The following is a 20,416-nucleotide window of genomic DNA, read 5'->3' on the forward strand; positions in this document are numbered from 1 at the left end:
AAACTGAGGAAGCATTAAAAGACCTATTGTCCGCAGAAACCAGCAAAAAATCTGTGATATATATTTAGATATGCTCACATTTAAAATCCGCGATGGAGTGAAGCCGAGAAAGTCTAAGCACGATATAGCGAGGGATCATTGTACTTGAAATTACATATGATGCAATCAATCCTTTCACTAAACATTTGTGTTATTTTTGGCTTGGTATTAGAATGATTTTTTTTAGAAATACTGCAACGGCTTGCCTTTCTTGTTATTGTGGGATGATTCCAAGTGCACCTTAAACTTACTGTATATGGTCACATGCTTTGATTAGAAAGTGTAGTCTTACATATCAGACACACAGGCATTTTATTGTTTGTGGCAGTGCAAAAAAACATGGGCAAGGTACTCAGTAGAATATTGGTGACATTTTTTCTTCATTGTATTAGCGATGGGTGATATTAGAATGAAAAATAAACATTTACATATTTAATAAATGAAAATAAAATGGTAAATCTCCAGTCAGAAGAAAGTATATTTTGTGACTTTAAGTGATCAATTGAAAACAATAATGTGCACCATTTAACTACTTAAGATTCAAAAGGAGACAGAAGTGAAGAAGGACAAGGATCGTCTGAGTCATTAAAACATGTAAACACAAACTCAGTCCTTTTCAGAAACTAGAGCATAGATGGACAAGCTTTTCCATGTTGTGTGCCATACTTTTATGTACAAGTTTGGAAAAATTATGCTAACAGTGCATTGTGTTTATAATAAAATACAAATTTAATGTCAACAGACTGAGTCTGGTGTCACTGCAGTCTGTAACCTCTACCCTGGAGCTCTAAATAGGTAGAGTGGACATAATGGACAGTCATGATTATTTGATTCAGATAACCCTCCCACAACCCTAACTGAATGAAGCTCTGAAGGTCTGCAGCTCAGAGGCATTTCTAGGATTTGAGGATTTGCAGATATCATGGACTTAGCCCCCTCTGTGCTTTTCACACACAGTCTTACTCGGATATAAAACCAAGGAGGTATCTGGAGTATTGCGTGATTAAAGAATTAAGGCAAAGGTTAAAGGTAAGGTTTTTAAAACAGCGGTAAGACCAGCAATAATGTATGGAGCTGAGACATGTACAGTAACAGGAACACAGGAGAAGATGCTATAGGTGGCAAAAAATGAGAATGTGTAGATGGATATGTGAAGTTACAAAAAAAGACAAAATAAATGATACAATCAGGTACAACAAAAGTGGGAGAGATATCTAAAAGTACAGGAAAGTAGGCTGAAATGGTATGGACATGTAATGAACAGAGACAATAAATATGTGGGCAGAAGTGCGATGGGAATGAAATTACAGAGGATGATAAAGCAAGGGAGGCCCAGGTGGAGGTGGATGGATAAAGTAAAAGAAGATCTGAATTAACAGGGTTTGACTGGCAAGGAAGTGCAGGAAAGAGCTGCTTGGAGAAGGTTAATCAAATACATTGACCCCACATAGAAATGAGAAACGATGAACAGAGAGAAGAAGAAGAAGATGTACTCTAAACCCCAAAACCCTGAATTAGATTGTTTGTTAGGCTGCTGTTGAGGGATGAATCCTACTGTGATTTTTAGTGTATCTTGTGTGTTTTTAATCATGATGCTGTCATATAAGCTTCACCAAATCAGATTCCATATTATTTGCATCTATTTGGAAATAAAGTAATTTCTTATTGGCATATTGAACACATAAAAAGAGGTATATGAGCTAGAAGTGTTTTTAAGACTGTATGTTGACTCCAAAGGCAAACAAATATATAATTTTACTTACTTAATCCCTGTTAGCAAAATAAGTTGCTTAAAAGTATTTTATTTTTTAATGTTACATTTACGAAAATGACTGCACTTAATTTAACATTTTGCCTATTTAAGGACCATCAGCTATACTATGAGTGATCTCTGAAGGTTATATTTTGTAGCTATACTTTTTAATTCTGTAAATTATTACCACTTAAAATAGCACTTACTTATAAATTAATCCTTACAGACATTTTTAACAACACCAACATCCAAGCAGGCTGCCTTTAGAAAACTCTGATGCATGTGGTAACAAAAAGCTCCAAGTGTGCAGTCTTATAAATTATTCTTAATAAAAAGATGCATGTTGGTGCCGACTGCAGATGAATAAGTTCGACATCAAGAGTTAGGAGACGTATGTGTTACTGCTTTCTTTTATAGTCAATAATTTTTCATCTTTTGAAGTAGCATCTGTTTGCATTATTCTAATACATAAAAGACTTTGGCAATAAGAAGGAAGATATTATAAATATAAAAGGAATACAAGATCTATTCAACAAACTGAACATGATGGCAGCAATTGGAAGAGCATTCTTTTGAAAACGCATCTGTTTGTATTATTCGAACGCACAACATAAATTAACCTCACATTTTGCCAGAGCAGTGGAAATAACTTAATGACTCAAAATCATTTTCCAACCTCAGTTAAATTAGGATCAAATAAAAAGAACTCGGCTTGAATACACATTTTGGAAACATTTCCAAGAAAGCTGTTGTCACCATTTTCAATGAAATTGTAAAGAAACATGAACTGAGAAAATTTGTTTCTTTAATGTTTATGTTTTTATTTTAGTATAGTAGAAAATGATTTCTTCCTTTTTTGAAATATCTATCTGTCTACAGGTAATATCAAAAATTATATCTAAGAACAAACCAATCACTAAAATAGGCTATATTTTCATATGTGGTTTTCCTTTAAAATGTAGAACAGAGTACAGTTTAAAAAATATATAAAAGAGTTGTAAATTTATTCCTCTGTAATTAATTGGTCTTCTTTGAAAGTATGTATCGACAGAAAGACTTGCAAAGTCCAGTATCCTGTACCTAATTAAACTAAACAGCAGAAAAGTGAGAGGGGTACATTTACATTTACATTTGATAACACATTTTTCAATCTGCATCTTTATTTTTTATACAGTTTAATATAAGAACAATTATAAAATGAGTGCGTATAGAGAGAGAGGTTAGGGGCATGCACTGTAATAGGGCATTGCTGCACCCACCACATGACAAATTAACCCCAGGTTAGAACCCAAGTGCAGCCATGAGACGGGTGACACCTCAGCACTACACCACCGTGTTTACCTGAAAATAAGACCTACTCTGAAAATAAACTCTAGCATGATTTTCAGGCTTCTCTGTAATATAAGCCCTTCCCCAAAAATAAGCCCTAGTCAGCTAAAAAGTAAGGGGCTAAGGTCAGGTTTATACTTCATGCGATGTGACACGTGTGCCCAAAACATCCATTAAATTCCAAGGACACCTTGCCACAATATCTCTGAAAAGGATGTTCAGTGATTACATCCATCAATTTGGAGATGCGCCCATTCCAGCAGCATTGGTGCAAGACAGAAATAAAATGTCTGGACTGGGCATCAACTCATCGCAAGCACACAAATACACTAATGTCATTGTAGCTTCACCAAATCCCCAGACCTTCATGTCTTTGGATGGAAAACTGAGCACACTGTGGAAACCCACCAGGAAAACATGCAAACTCTAGGCAGGAATCACAAGGGACATGACTCCCTGTGAGACAGCAGAGCTACCACATATGTGTAACTATTAGCAGTATTCATTATTTAAACAAAGTTAATGATTTATCTGTAAAATGTAACATAATGCATTTCATCATGAAAGTGATATCAAGTATAAATCTAAGAATTCTAAATGTGCAGAAAGCTGGAATATTATAAATTTAATTTGTTCTATGTGACGATGCTGCTTGCCAGTGCTGCCAGATCAGGAGGAAGCCCCAGAAGCGCGTAGCAATTTAACAACTGGGTCGGTTTTAAGATGACGTTTACAACGGTCTACTTTAATGACAAAGGAAACTACGGGATTAAAGAGGACATTTCAAGTTTAAAGCTGAAATTTCCACTTTAATTACAAAATAAACATTTTCATTATGTCTTTATTTTCTTTTTCTCTGTGGCTGAAATACGCCACCGTACATTCTGATGGTATTGTAAAGGTGCAAAAAAAAAAAGACAGCACAGAAGATGGTATGTGAAAAATTTTAAAATGTATCGTGTAATTACTTTGGGGAATATGCGACGCTTGAATATCAAAACATCAAAAATGCATTTGTATGTTGGCATTTTGCTTCACCACATCGAACCATTCATCAAACATCGAAGCGCGTACATCGATCATCGAAATTCAGGCTGAAATCCAGTGTTTGAATGTGGAGAGTTATGACGATATTCCAGAAGTAGATGACATAACTATATTTGGATAAATGTATATTGTTATATATGAATAAATATAAGGTATCCCCTGAAAATAAGCCCTAGTTTATCTTTTGGAGCAAAAATTAATATAAGACCCTGTATTATTTTCAGGGAAACATGTTAGTTCAGATGAAATGGAAACAGTGTGAAGTTTTTTATGGTGGCTGGAGTGCCAATTCTGCCACCAACCCCCAGATTTTTCCCTGCAGGTTGGAGGGCCAACATGCAGGGTAGATGCAGATTAATGTCATACCCAGAATGGAGCAATTGCTCAAGGACCCGATGAAGTAGAGTCACTTTTGGCATTTACGGGATTCTTACTGGCAACTTTCCGATTGCCAGTACAGATCCCTAGCCTAAGAGCCACCACTCCGCCCCAAAGATGTAGACAGAACTATAATCATATCCAAAACAATTCTTAATGGTACTTGTTACACAATAACATGATTGGCAGTATTCAGCATTTCTTTAGCAAGCTATTTTGTAGCTACAAACAGTTCTATCTATCTGTTTAGGTTCAGATAAAGAAATAAATGGTCCCCAAGATTTCAGTGTGAGGTCTGGCATGTAGGGTTAAATTTACCAACAAATGATTAGCTAATAATTGTTACTGAGGATTTCCTGGCAATGATTGCTGCTTTATTTACTGACCACAATTCTGTGTATCATAAAGGTACTTAAACTCTGCCTTTTGAAAAAAACATTGGCAACAATCCAGTGGGCAAATCAATGATGCCTTTTTTGTTATTTCCATTGAGCTGATCTATGAAAATAGGCTGTGAATGTTGTTTATGTCCAGCCAGCTATCTTGTAACATCAGCAGCCAGATAAGAAAATATTATTGCTAAGAATGATACATTTTTAGCTTTCCAGTGTATATTCCATCAATAAAATATATAACACAAAGGTACATTAGAAACACCAACAGATTCAATCATAGAAGCCTAGCAAACATCTACAGTATGATTATTTTTGTTTCTGTTCATCAAAGGAAGCAACTGTTTCTTCTTGTTCTACCAGCCTATTAATTATTGCTGGTGACAGCTGTTTATTCAAAAAGCTGTACTAAAGCCCCATTAGACTTACTGGCTGGGACTCCAGCATGTACTCAAGTTTAGATTTTTAAAGTTCCCTTTGGTTGAAGAATATAAGTTAATCTTATATTATTATTCAGTTACCTTTATCTATTCTTTCCCTTTCCAGCACATGCTCAGTTAAGAATTTTAAAGCATCTACTGTAAATAATCACATTGACATATTTAGATACCTTAAACCTTACACTGAAGACTAATAATATAGACCAGATAACAAACAAGTACAACTTCTGTGTGAAACAGACTGCTTTTCAAAAACATATGCATTTACAGTGAAAAAGGCTCACCATACTTTTATTTTAACATTCAGAATACAGAAAATTAAAATGTAAATGTACAATAAGAAAGTTGTAGATTAGACTTTATGGACCAAAAATGTTGGTCTGCTTACATTCCAGATTAAAAATAAAAATCATAATAACACTTGAGTGTTATTTAGAAATACCTGGTGTAAAAAAAGAAACAAAAAACAAAATGTGAGATACAACACACTTGGTGGATTTCATTAGTAGTAAAACAGATAATGTAAGATTAACATATAAGTAGTTATCTTCCTGATCAAGAAGAACTCAATCACAAAAACATTATCTCCTACAGTTACTGGTTTATTAAATTTATGTTGATGACAGAATATCAAATTTTACATTTAAATTCAAAATTAAAATATATCTGTATATATTTAAAGTTCCAAAAAAATGTGTATCAAATATCAAAAAGGAAGCGCAAAAAGCACTGACTAACAAGCAATCCTCAATAAACAAGTCCTAATATAAAAACCTGAAATCAGAGTTTTTAAAAAAGTAGCAGAAGTCACAAGAAAACAATAAATTTAAAGAAGCAAATAAAGAAAACAAGAACACACTACACCACCAAGCACATTCAGTGACTGGTGATGTTATATTTCTCCCAGGATTCGTCCCCTTGCTGGGGTTCACAGTCTTGTTTTATGTACTTTTTGTTCAATTTTGTGTCATTGTTCTATATTAAAGTTATTTTATTATTCGCTTTGTTCTCTATGCCTGTGCTGTGTTCCATATACAGTAATCCCTCCTTGATCGCGGGGGTTGCGTTCCAGAACCCCCCGCGATAGGTGAAAATCCGCGATGTAGAGACTATGTGTTTGTATGGTTATTTTTATATATTTTAAGCCCTTAGAAACTCTCCCACACTGTTTATAAATATTCTCCGCACAGTTATACAGTAAACCCTCGTTTATAGCGGTTGATCCGCTCCAGACAGATAAATGGATTTCCAAGAAGTACAATTCTTTATTTATAAATCTAATATTTTCGCAGTTAGAGCATTGAAAACCTGTTTACGACCTTCTAAATACGTTTTTTAACATCATTAGAGCCCTCTAGACATGAAATAACACCCTTTAGTCAAAAGTTTAAATTGTGCTCCATGACAAGACAGAGATGACAGTTCTTTCTCACAATTAAAAGAATGCAAACATATCTTCCTCTTCAAGGTGAGCTGTCAGGAGCAGAGAATGTCAGAGAGAGAGTAAAGTAAACAATCAAAAATCAATAGGGCTGTTGCGCTTTTAAGTATGCAAGCAATGCGATAAAGCGGCGCAATGAAGGAATCAATGTGAAGGTAGTCTTTCAGCATTTTTTTACAGGCACGTCCATATCTTCTAAGCAAACAGCCACTGTGCAAATAGCCCCTCTGCTCACACCTCCTCTGTCAGGAGCAGATAATGGTGCCAATTATACGCCTCCCTGATGGTATTGCATGATGGATAAGTATCTGCCTGTATTTCTTAGAGAGAGTGAGAGACAGAGAAAAGCAAACAATGAAAAATCAATACGGGCTGTTAGAGCTTTTAAGTGTGCAAAGCAGCCGTGGGAAGTATATGGTATATCATTGAGGAGTTTTATTTAATATGTAATACGTGCTCTGATTGGGTAGCTTCTCAGCCATCCGCCAATAGCATCCCTTGTATGAAATCAACTGGGCAAACAAACTGAGGAAGCATGTAACATAAATTGAAAGACCCATTGTCTGCAGAAATCCACGAACCAGTGAAAAATCCGTGATATATATTTAGATATGCTTACATTTAAAATCCGCGATGGAGTGAAGCCGCGAAAGTCGAAGCGCGATATAGCGAGGGATTACTGTATTTTATGGATGGTTCCCCAAGAGGTGGGGTCACCTGCCAATCATCTCCAGGAACTTCCCTCTGCCTTAAAAATAAAAAAGTATAAACAATTCTTTTCATTATGTTCCGAATGAGCTGCAGTTGTTAAGGGCTTCTACAATGACAATAGATGGCTACTTTTGAGAATATTGCGATGCCTTGAAAACAGGACTGTCTCCAATTGTATAGTGTGAAGCCCGGAGCACGTACAGCCACCCTAACCCTGACACAGACATTAATTTACCAAACAGCACACTGTTATTTACAGTTGGGGAGCATTTTTCACTGCTTCCCACAGTACAGTACACAGAGCACAAGGCAGTCCCTTCTTTCTCCAGCCAGTACTTCATGAGCTTCGTCCAATTCCTCCCGATTCAGGCACTTGAGAGGTGGTGACTGGCTCCTTTTATGGGGTACCTGGAAGGAGTCCAGCACACCCGCAAGTGCTGCCAAATAGGGCCCTGCAAGCGTACAGGCACCACCTAGCGGCGGCCATGGGCACCAGCAGGGTTGAGCTTCCATGCTCATGACCTGTGGCCCCATTGGAAGCCAAATGGGCTGTCATCTGCCGGTCCAGAGGAGAAACAGTCTTGAAAATACTCTCTCCTTCCATGATCATGGCGCCCCAGCAGGGTAAAGGCCCCAACGATCCACCACAATGGCTATGCATTTTTAACCATCTGAAGAAAATAGAAGATAAGCTGGCTGAAGCCTCAGCTTTCCTTGCAAGAATTACGGATCTAGAGGGTGACAAGTTTTAGGATTTGGACAATGTGGTGTACAAGTATTGTGCAAATTCAAAATCAACTATTTGGAGGGGTATGCCATCCACACTGTTAATAAAACAGAAACAATGGCACCATCACTGTAGCTGGTGCAGTGTGTACACTGCAGATAAAATTACAAGTCAAATTTCCCATCCTAACCACAGAATGCTTTGAGCCACCTATTTCTGTTTATATTGAATGAACACTGAAATTTCTGGAGCAGCGACATCATCAGGTGGCCTCACCTCTACAAACTCCAATTACAGGAAGAAGAGCATTTTTGCACTTAACAAAGTTCCAGTCTTAGAACACACGCTGGCTGTACCATGACATGGCAAAATGGGACTGGGACGTTCCATTGTTTGGTCAGGGCTCTAGAGGCAACTGTGATGACTTTTTTGATTCCAATTTATCTGTGCAGATACTCTGAACTTTTTTTTTCTATCAAGACAGTAGAAATGCCTTGTAAATAGTAAAACATTTTTCATTATTATTCCTATTTCACTGCGTCTCATTGTGACTCAAGAAGGGGTAGGAGGAACAGCTTGTTTTAACTTGTAAAAGCAGCACATCTTGCTGGATTAGGTCATGCCTGAAATAGATCAGGCAACGAGCATTAAAGTTCTGTGTATGGCTGTTTCAGCTATGTGGTGTCACCCTGACCTCTCAAAGAATCATAGGCACTTGGGGAAAACAATGTTTATCTAAGCTGTCCACATTGTGAATTTCCAGGAAAATATTCTGCAAACAGGGTCAACCGTGAACACAACATATTTGCTTTGCTACAGAAAACGCTTTGCCTAATTTCACCGATCAACACAATTCCTCATCACTTTGAATGACTAACTAAATAAATCTACATATAATATTTAAATACTGATGACTGAATTCAAGAACTTGAATATTAGTTTGTCAGAACACTTCCAAAATGTTCATTATTTTGATACAGAATAATTGTCTCATTTTCACATTTTCTAAAAGGTACTGTACATTCTGTCCTCCCTGACCATCGGACCTTACTTTATTCTTTGTTAATTAGTATTGCCTAAATTTTATATTTCACTTTGTGGGTGGTGCCCCAAGAAGCAGGGCAACTGTGATGTCAATACTGGAGGGCCATTCTCAATTTACCCCACTGCTCAAGATTCAATTAAAAGTGAGATGCGAAAAAAAAAAAAAGTTAAAAAATATCAAGGGATCTAACAGAATTAACACCATTGACGAAAAGAACCGATGGCCAATGACAACAAACTGAAAGGAATCATATAAAAAATACTTCATAAAACTAAAGGCAGCAATGGAGTCTTGGTAAAACCCTGAACATTTCTTGACATCTAAAGTGTCACTACTTTATTTAACAGTACTTCTAAATTCCTGTAAAAGAAAAATTGCCTTGTATTTTCAAAATGCAGGACTTAAACTTCCTAGGATAAATAAAATCGGTCTTAGACTTTGAATATTTAGTTATAAGGCCTGCAAACTGTAGAAAGGGTCATCTACTAATATTAAATTACCCCAGTGGTTTTAGAACTTAACCAAGAACTGAAAACACATGATTTTAATGTTACCCCTGAACTGTTTATTGCACTGCTTGTCACCATATTTAGTTTCTCTGACATTCTCCTACAACATCTGCTGTGCTCCAAATATCTTAAAATCCTCTCAGTTTCCATGCTTAAAACATGAGGGCTGATAAGTAAAGCATCATCCTTTATTAGCTGCCTCTGACATCAAGTGGGTTCCTAGAAGCACCTGCTACACCAGAACATTTAGAGAAGCACTTTTTAAACCTTGTAGTCACACAAGAACTAATATTGTAATTCACAGCTGCCTGCAAGTTTTTTGATCTTTTGAAGTTATTAAAATTTTACACTGAAAAAAATCAACAAATTAATATTCCATACAACTCTACAGTAAAAGTGTTTTTTTTTCTTATTTCATCTACAATTTGGCTCGGAAGCATCACAAAGTTTGATAGTACAGTTTCTTTGCTTATGAGCAGGTGTAAACGTAACAGAAACAACAAACACAAGCACCAATCTTAATTGGAGGCTGAATAAAAACTCTTCAAATGGTGTAGTGCAGTGTGGATCCTAAAGAAACAGCTGGCATTCATAAATGGAGACAGAAGTTTAGTATTATGAAGAGGAAGAAATTATTAAATTAAAATACTGAATCTTAGTAAAGGACATCTGTTCTTCATCTGTTCTCCTCTGTTTGGAATAACCCTGGAATAAAATGTGCCATAAAATGCCTAATAAACATCCCTTTACACAGGTGCTCTGTTTAGAGACTTTGACGTGCCAGAAGCACTCGGAAAGAGTCAATTTCACAGACAAGATGCATTATCCTGAATGTGTGGTAAGAGGCAGAACCCTGGCAAAGGAAACACAAACACTTCACAGACACATCCAGGGTACAGGAAGTGCTCTACCTGTCCTCAAGCTGTTACATTAGTTAGTCATCTGGTTTAAAACTTGCAAAAGAGATTTTTCTGTGAGTTTTCAACTTATATACTGTATTGTGTAATTGCGGCTGGGGATGGTACCCAGCCGGGACGGCCAGGAGGACCGGAGGTGGGCTTGTGCCTCCTCCAGACCACGAGGGGGCGACCACCCTGGTTGTGTTGGGGGCCACGGGTAGAGGGCTTGGAAGCCCAAATCTGCCCCAATGCCTTGGGAGTCCTGAACCTCAGCACTTCCACCACACCAGGAAGTGCTGGGGGGAAGAGGTTTAGGGCTTCCAGCTACACAGCTGGTGCTTCCGCCACACGGGGGTGTGTCAGCGGAGGCTCCTCAGGAAGCAACTGGAGCCCATCCGGGGGTGCATAAAAGGGGCCGCCTCCCTCCATTCGATGGCGAGAGTCGGGTGGAAGTGGACGGAGCTCGGAGGAGAGGAGTGGAGGGGAGGCGGTCTGAAAACTGAGAAGGCATTGTTGTGCGGCCAGGACATAAAGGGGTGATTGGTGCTGAGGCACTAGGTTTGTGCACTTACGACTTGTAATTAGGATTGTAAATAAACGTGTGTGGTGAAACAACATGTCTGCCTGTCTGTGTCCGGGTTGTACCCCACAATGGCATCCCAGATGGGACTCTCTGCTTGGTTTAAGGCAGGGACCCCAAAAAAATAATTTTGTGGGCAGTCCGGAACAGCAGGTTAGCCCACACACGCAACTCCGCGAGAGCGAATCGCCTCATGGACTGCCACTGGTCCACCAAAGGACCATATTCCCCTGGTGCGGGGAAATGACGAAGGATGTTGCCGAACTGCGGCGGGCTCCTACAGGCACGCTGTCACTGAGGACGTCCTGGACAGCAGCACGGTGAGGACGGCGCCACAGAGAGACGGGACCTGGGAGGCACTGTAAGTGCCCTGCCCCATGACGAAAGGCCCTGCGGGGGCACACATACTTTTTGTGTTGCAGACAGGGACTGCCCAGGTCCGCGTCAGTGGCAACAGCAGGCCGATCCTCGGGCTGTCGTCGGTGTAGAGGCGGCAGCGCAAGGGGCTGCAAAGACGGAGTTGCTGCAGCTCAACAGGCCGCAGCAGTTGCGAAGCTGCTTGGAGCCACGTCACCGCACCAGGAGAAACAGAGCCAAAATGACAGAGGACTGGAAGTCTCACTCCGAGGCGGGCACGGGATTGGTTGGTGTGTCTGGTGTGCCCGCCGATGACTGGATGGAGGCGGGCCTCAGGAATGTCAATCCCGTGCTGAAGAAGGACCCGATGGGGCCTGAGGAAGGGCCCCGCAGGGGGTTGCAGGCGGATCTGCCTGACTGGAAGGAATGATAACCCGTCTGATAACCCTTTGTGCTTGTCAGCAGCTCTGCGTGAGCTGGAGGAATGCCTGCAGCCACAGAGTCACTCTTGCAGGTGATATGCGTCATCTGTAAAGGATTGAAGAAGCTGGAGGTGAAGGTGATCGCGTCCGTGAAGATGCTGCGACAGTGGGCGGATCGGCGCAGTGCTGGAGACTTCAGCCGGATGGACGCGGTGGGGAAGGTAAGTGAGGCCATCCCCGTAAAGAATAAGGGAGAATCTGCCGAAATTGGCCGTGATACAAAAGATCAGCATTGAGTAGGCAGTTCTCCGACAGTGGACACGGTGCTGAAGGCTGTGCGTGTGATGAGGGGAGAAACAGCGAGAGGGCTGTCAGGACACGGGCTGTTGTGTGCCCCAGGTTCTAGCGCCCTACGCCCTGAGTCAGTGGCAGTCTCGCGTCGCTCTACAGGGACGCAGACGGGAAGGAGTCTCTTTTTGCGCAATAAGGAGACTCAGACCGTCATGGCGTCCAAGAGTGACAGGAGGAATCGTGGGGAGAATGCCGGTTCCTCCGACAGGAAGGGACGTGTTGCTGGGTGCACACGTCCAAGGAATGGCCGTCCTCTGCGGAGGCAGAGGGAAACCTCATTGCAGGTGGAGGAGCCAACAGTGAGAACAGACCCGTTCGTGGTGAACGGACGGGCATGGGACCCGCGGAGGAGGTGCCGAACAGGCAAGTCGCTGGGCCCCGGTAGGGGGAGAGAGCGCTGCCTATATGTCAATCGAAGGGACGCCCGGTGCTGGTGTCCAGGCAGTGTTTCTGGCCCTCTCTTTCTTTTCTTTTCAGGACCGGAGCCCCGATGCGCAGTAGGACCTGCCCCGTTGGGGACCTGCCCTCCTAGAATGGGCTGCTTCACAGGAGGACTCTCCACCGGTGATGGGGCAGTGCTCCGGTTGGCGGGGACTATGGAGGTGAGAGCGACGCGGACCAGAAGGGCATGACGATCTCGGAAGGGGTGCCGAAGTTTTGCATTCCAGGGTGCCGTCCTGGACCCTGAATATGTAGTCGGACCCACTCCGAGGATGAAGTGCTCTCTCGGGATGTGTCGCTCGGACCAACTTGTCTTCGCTGGCAGTGGGGCACTGTGGCACGCGGCTGGGGGTGGTACCCAGCCAAGATGCCCAGGAGGACCGGAGGAGGGCTTGTGCCTTCTCCAGACCACGAGGGGGCGACTGCCCTGGTTGTGTTGCGAGCCACGGGTAGAGGGCTTGGAAGCCCAACCCTGTAGGGGCCCATGGTCACTGCCAGAGGGCGCCCCAATGCCTTGGGTGTCCTGGACCTCAGCACTTCCGCCACACCAGGAAGAGGTGGGGGGAAGAGGATCAGGGACACCCGGAGGGCTTCCAGCTACACAGTTGGCGCTTCCGCCACATGAGGGGGTGTCAGCGGAGGCTCCTCAGGAAGCACCTGGAGCCCATACGGGGTTGCATAAAAGTGGCCGCCTCCCTCCATTCGATGGTGAGAGTCGGGTGGAAGAGGACGAAGCTCGGAGGAGAGGAGTGGAGGCAGTCTGAAGACTGAGAAGGCATTGTTGTGCGGCCAGGACGTAAAGGGGTGATTGGTGCTGATGCACTGGGTTTGTGCACTTACGACTAATAAATAAACGTGTGTGGTGAAACAACATGTCTGCCTGTCTGTGTCCGGGCTGTACTCCACATTAATTAATGCCTTACTATTTCTTATCTTGTATTTTTCATCTATTTTTGATCAGAAAAGGTTACATGGAACACAGCACAGTTTTTCAGTGAGCAATGTTATCCTGAAATTATATTGGCTACCCAGGTGATTGTGTGTCATTGTTACATGTAATGTCATCACATCAGGCTGTTTAAATGATGGTGCACATGTTTTGGTTACACGCAAAAAAAACACATAAATAATAATATATCTTATCAAAAATGAGGACTTTGCAACATTTATTTTTTTGTTACAACTTCTAGTTAGTCTTTTTGTTTTAGCACACTGTTTAGTTATGATTTTCCCTAGTTTTAACTCCTGTTTTGCTGCTCTTAAAAATACTAATATCAAATCCAGGATCTACCTGGTCAGTCGGAACAAAACACTCAAACTTGATATGGCAACTCTGAGATTGAAGAAGGTGTGTACAGACTAACATTCAGTTCATAGTGATCATCAGCAGCATCAAGAAATGATAATATGGAAGTCATTGAACTGGATTCAAGGAGAAAAAAAACTTCTTTCCTACAGAAAAAAAGAAACTTTAAGTCCCGAGGAGTGCAATAAAGATTTTTTGAAAGGTATGTGTTTTTATTTCAGAGATAGTAGGTATAGGGCTGCAGATTGCCAAAATTAGAACAGAAATAAAATCCATACCTAGAATTACTGTAGGTGAAGCAGTCACATTTTCACAAAACAATTCAATGTTGCTTGTTCGCCTTCAGTATTTTTTTTTTTTACGCTTACTTTTTACTGGATTTGTTGAGAGCTGTTATGCTGAGGGTTTTTTGTATTTTTTTAACCCATTACATTTTGTTGTTGTATTCAGATATTTTTTGATTTGAGGTTTTGAAACTCCTAGGGTATGAAAATAAAATTTTCTTGATAACCTTTTTCACTAGGATTATTTTATTTCACTTTTGATTAAGATTTTCTCTGATGACATAGATTTTGTTTTGTTTTGTTTAGTAGGGGACAATAGCTTGTCACTTGGGAGCATGAGTATGTGGTCTTGGGGGCCACTGTTTGAAACTCAGCATCTTGAAGGACAACTTTTCCAAGATTGCAGCTATAAAAAAATTCCTGTTTTTGGTGAGATTTCATTATAAAATCTTATGACATTGACTTCTACTTTATCATTCTGGCTATAGATTTTGGGATTACCATTTAGGATTTAATGCACATTTATTTTGACTTTCTGGTTTTGACCTTTGCTTTTCTTTTGACTTTGATTGCTGTCTCTTTCTTCTCCCAGTCCATTTTCATTTTTATTAACAACTCTCTCCATTTTCTATTGGTGACAGACAAGAGCTTTATTTTGGTGTTTTCAATCAATTGCTCGTTCATAGACGCCCTTAAAAATTAAATTAAGAATGTTTTCAGTGAACACTAGGCTTATAGATAAAGGCATAATATAATATATTACTCTTGCAAGTGAGGTGCCTCTGTAAGTAGTATATCTATTTTTTTTTTTATTGGATGCTAGTGGGACAAGCATTCTTTCAGGAATCTCTGCAAAACCATTAATCTCTCACGAGACTGATTCTGTTTTTAACCAATTAATAGGTGGCAAATGTTTTATGTCATATTTGTAAGATAAATCCTCTTAAATTCCATTGCTATTTTGCAGACATTCTGTCCTAGGACTATATGTTACACTTGAACGTCTTAGCAAACAAATGTCTTTATTTTTATAATGTCAGCATTCCTATGATTGTTCCATTGATTTACTGCGAGGTGCAGCTTTACCAAAGGGGAAAATCTTTGCCCTTCTTCATCTTAAATTCAACTCAATTACGCTTATGATGGAAAGCTTGGTAAATAGTCTGTCAGTTCCATCAACTCTGGCTTTTTCTTTGTTAAGAAGAAACATGGTTCAGTTTTCTCATGCACAGATTATTGAAATTTAATTGAAACAATTTTCAATATTCTTATAATTTATTTCATATCCATGATGGTGATGAATGAAAGACAATCTTCAGCACCTCCAGTAGGTGCTACAAATACCATGTTATGCCACATGGTCTCTCCAGCATTACAGTGTTTTTAAAATCTTTGTAAGTTACATATTTAGAGATGTTCTGGGAATTTATGTGTTGGCGACATTATAATTTTTTTACCAAAAATGGAGAAAAATATAGAACACATGAAGGAGGTTCTGACTAGTCTGGATACATATAATCTGTAGATGAAATCTAAGAATATTGTATTTCATAAGAAGTCTGTTATGTTTTTTGGTTACAAAATCAAACAAAAGAAGGATTTGAAACCCAATAAATTTCTATTCACAGAATCTATCCCATTTTTTTCATTAACAGGGAAATTGCTAACAAAATAATTTGTACTCCTGAGGCACAAGAAGAATTTACATGAGTAAAAGAGTTATTCTTACATCATTCCCCATTCCAATTTACCTGATCCATACTCATCTGGATATCCATTGGCATTCCAGTTATCCCAGCACATCATTTCCAAGTGATTTTTCATTCATTTCTGATTACTATACCTCAATGAGAAATACTGACCAGAGTTCCACCATTAAACAACTTTACAGAGACTTTCATTATTGTAGATGTTTTTGTTGTCATTTTTTTCTTCGTTGTATTGCATCATCATGTAGATAGTGTAATATATGTTGCAGAACAATAATCCAAACCACAAAATCACACATATTCCAAAGCCTTCTGGTTCCAAACCAGGCTTTATTAAAGCTAAAAAAGTGAATTCTCAAGCACAGAATATTAGATTGGATACTTTCCCTTTTATCATTGCAGATCAGTTTAAATACATAGGGGTAAACATCACAAATAAAAATAAAGCTTTTTATCAACAAACTTTTTCTGTCTGCATGGAAAAAATTAAGCAAGACTTGCATAACTGGTCTAACCTTCATCTCACTTTATCTGGAAGAATTAACATTGTCAAGGTGAATATCCTTCCTAAGCTTCTTTTTCTATTTGAAAACATTCCAATATACATCAATAGATATTTTTTAAAGAAATTTGATTCAATCATAACCTCATTTATTTGGAACTCAAAACATCCACCCATCCAAAGGTTGACCCTACAAAGACCTAAGGCAGAAGGTGGCATGGCACTACCTGATGTTCAACTTTATTACTTTGTGGCAAATATACAAGCTATAAAAACCTGGACACTGACACAAATAGATGAACATACACAGGCTTGGTCCGCAATAGAAACAAAATCCTGCAGTACTTCTTTATATTCTTGCTTTGTACCCTAATAAGTAGAAGTCATCACCAATATACTAACAACCCAATTGTGCTTCACTCACTCAGAATATGGAACCAATGTAGAAAGTATTTTATGATAGAAAAGCTTTTATCTGTGGCACCTCTGCATATGAAACACCCTTTTACATCTTCTAAAACATATGCAGTTTTTAATGTCTGGAAAACATTCAGGATTAAACCACTTAGAGATCTGTACATAGACAAAGTTTTTGCATTATACAAACAATTACACTCCAAACTTAACTTCCCAACAGAACATTTCTTTCACTACCTTCAAATGAGAAACTTTGTTAAACAGAACCTGCCCAATTTCTCTCACCTCCCACCTACTTCTATTCCGGAAAAAATATTGAATAGTTTTGAGGACTCAGACAGCATTTACATAATATATAAAAACATTTTAAAGACCTTCCCTTTCAAAGATCCAAGAGTAAAGTGTGAAAAGGATCTCTCACTCAACATCTCAGAAAGGGAGAAGAAGGTAGCAATGCACAGAATTCACTCGAGCTCCATGTGCACAAAGCATACAATTATTCAACTTAAAATTATATATCAAGTGCATCTGTTTTGTTTAACATTGTCCAAAATGTTTCCAGGGCAAGATCCAACCTGCGAATGTTGCAATTAAGTTCTAATCTCATTGGGTCATACTTTTTAGGCGTGCACCAAATTAACGTAATTTTGGACCAACATCTTTAAATGCATATCAGACAGCCTTGGTGTCACAATCCCTCCTTACCCATTAACAGCTGTGTTTGGTGTACTCCCAGATGGGCTTAAAGTGGAGAAGGACAAACAAACTGTAATTGCCTTTACAACACTATTGGCACGTAGACTTATCTTGCTCAACTGGAAGAGTCCTAGCCCACCTCTTTTAAGTCAGTGGGGAACTGATGTTATATATTATTTGAAAGTGGAAAAAATAAAATTCTCACTTAGAGGATCTGTACAAAACTTTTTCAAAACCTGGCAGGATCTAATCAATAACATTTTAGAATACACATTTAAATTGATGAAGCAGATTCTCTCTTTTTTATTCTATTTATTTTTCTTAAATTATTTACTTACATATTACATACAAACTACTTTTGTTAAACTTGACTTGCTTGTATGGAATGTTACATGATTTTAATAAAATAAATAAAATGTTAAAAAAAAAAAGTCATGCTCAGTCCCCGGAGAAAGCTGATATTCCTGGGCATGAAAACACCTTTATATAAATGTTACCATAGATAAGATAGTTAGGCACTCATACTTATGAAAATGTACAACACCTAGTGGCATTTTGCCACTATTGTCTGGATTGTTTTAATCAAGCCTAATTTTACATTATCCATGCCCATTATTCATTATTCTAATTGACAACACCTTTTGATATTTCACCATTATTATCCGATGAAACTTCCATCAAGCCCACTGTACCTTTCTATCATGTCTACTTTGAATTTGTTTTTGCCCATTATTCCCATCCATTTTTGGTGGCAGGTTTCAGAGGTGTCATTTTTTTTGTTGGAGTGGTTACATGTAAGACTTGTACTTGCATATCAGTACTTAACAGTGCCTAAAGTATATTGGTGTTGCGATTACAATGTACTTTAAAAAAATAAAAGGTACATAATCACATAGTACTGCGGTGGGTTGGCACCCTGCCCAGGATTGGTTCCTGCCTTGTGCCCTGTGTTGGCTGGGATTGGCTCCAGCAGACCCCCGTGACCCTGTATTCGGATTCAGCGGGTTAGAAAATGGATGGATGGATAATCACATAGTAAAATAAGTACTTAATAATAGTATAAATTCTAATTTCTGTTAATTATCCAGTGAGTGAATATGTAAAAATATCCAGTGAATATTTGTGTAGATATATTTCTGTATATATTGGGCCATTTTTCATAAAATAATATAAAAGACTTCTTACATGTCTTTATGTGGTGCACTGTGAATATACTGTATGTACAGTAAATATAGGGAATCTATTGTGTTATAGATCTATGATTATTTTTGTGTTTATTGCCTTTCACTTTTTGCTTTAAAACATAATCTCTACTTAACCCATTTATACCTGTTCTGTCCCAAAAATCCTTGAATCAGAGAGTAGTAGAAGGTCAATAATGAAATATGAGATGTGCAGTTTGACAGTGGAATATGTGGTATGACAGTGCAATCTTGGTAAGATTGGTAAGCTTGTTTAGAAAAAAAAGATAGATATACAGTATATCATAGAAGTTCCTTTGCGTTTGTTGCAATACAATATGTTGCATGATGAAGATGATATTCTTTTTTTGTGAGATTTCTTTATTAGAATCAACATGTACAAATTGATACTAAAAGCTGTTCACCTTTTTTGACATTTTAAAAAATATAAACTTTTGTTTAAGAATATAAAACCTCAACCAAAACTCTGTAAAGGCTGAATTTTGCAGCTATCTAATAAATAAATTCTATAATAACTCCTCTGATACTACATTCACAAACATTTTTCTGCACTTAACTTACTTGAAAAAGCTTCAGCCTTCATCATGGGCCACATAATATGCCTTTATTGTTGATTTTTACATTGTTTGAAATTTGTATGAATAGATGATTGCACTCAACAAAGTGACAGGCTATAATGCACTAAGAAAATCAAATCATTATGACTCTGGTGATGTTTCCCATGGTATAGATTGCACATTTGTACTATACTCAAAGTTAATAAAGAATGATTTAGAAAAGTTCAGATGTCATTATCACTTTACTTCTTTTGCAAGTTTCTGAACTAGTTAACATGACCCTCTGATTTCTTGCAACATAGTACTATTTTGTTTCTGAAATAGTTAGCATGGTATTAAATCACCAGTGAGTACAGAATGCAATTGAGGTAGTGGGCTTTCTGTCACCAATGACTAGTCATAAAAGCTTTGCAATTACTAATCAGAGGCAGGTATGCAGGCACAAATTGTACAAGCTCAACTGTAAGAAAAATTATCAGGAGAAGCCAGAACTAAGGAAAGAGTGCTTCAGACAAGATTCGTTAAGGACACAAATGTGTACATTTGTACAATGGACTTATTTACATTTATGCATGTTTCTTTTAAGGACATTTTGCAGTCAAAATTGTTCTTAAAACTAATGTTTTAATATGTAAAAAATTATTAAAACAAGTATTCCTACTAGAAGATGTGACTTTAATTTAAATTATAATTTAAAGTTATAGTATCTATACGTTTGATTTTACTTCAAACTGATTTTTGATTTGCACCAAAAAGAAGTTTTTAAGATTCCCCTACACTGTGACTCATAAAATACTTAATGTCACAGAGAAAACTAAATATAGGATAGTAAATAGTCTACATTTACAATCACAAAGTTAGATCCAGGTTGGTGCTCTAAAT

This window comes from Polypterus senegalus, chromosome 6, assembly GCF_016835505.1.
Source record: "Polypterus senegalus isolate Bchr_013 chromosome 6, ASM1683550v1, whole genome shotgun sequence".
In the NCBI taxonomy this organism is placed as follows: domain Eukaryota; kingdom Metazoa; phylum Chordata; class Cladistia; order Polypteriformes; family Polypteridae; genus Polypterus; species Polypterus senegalus.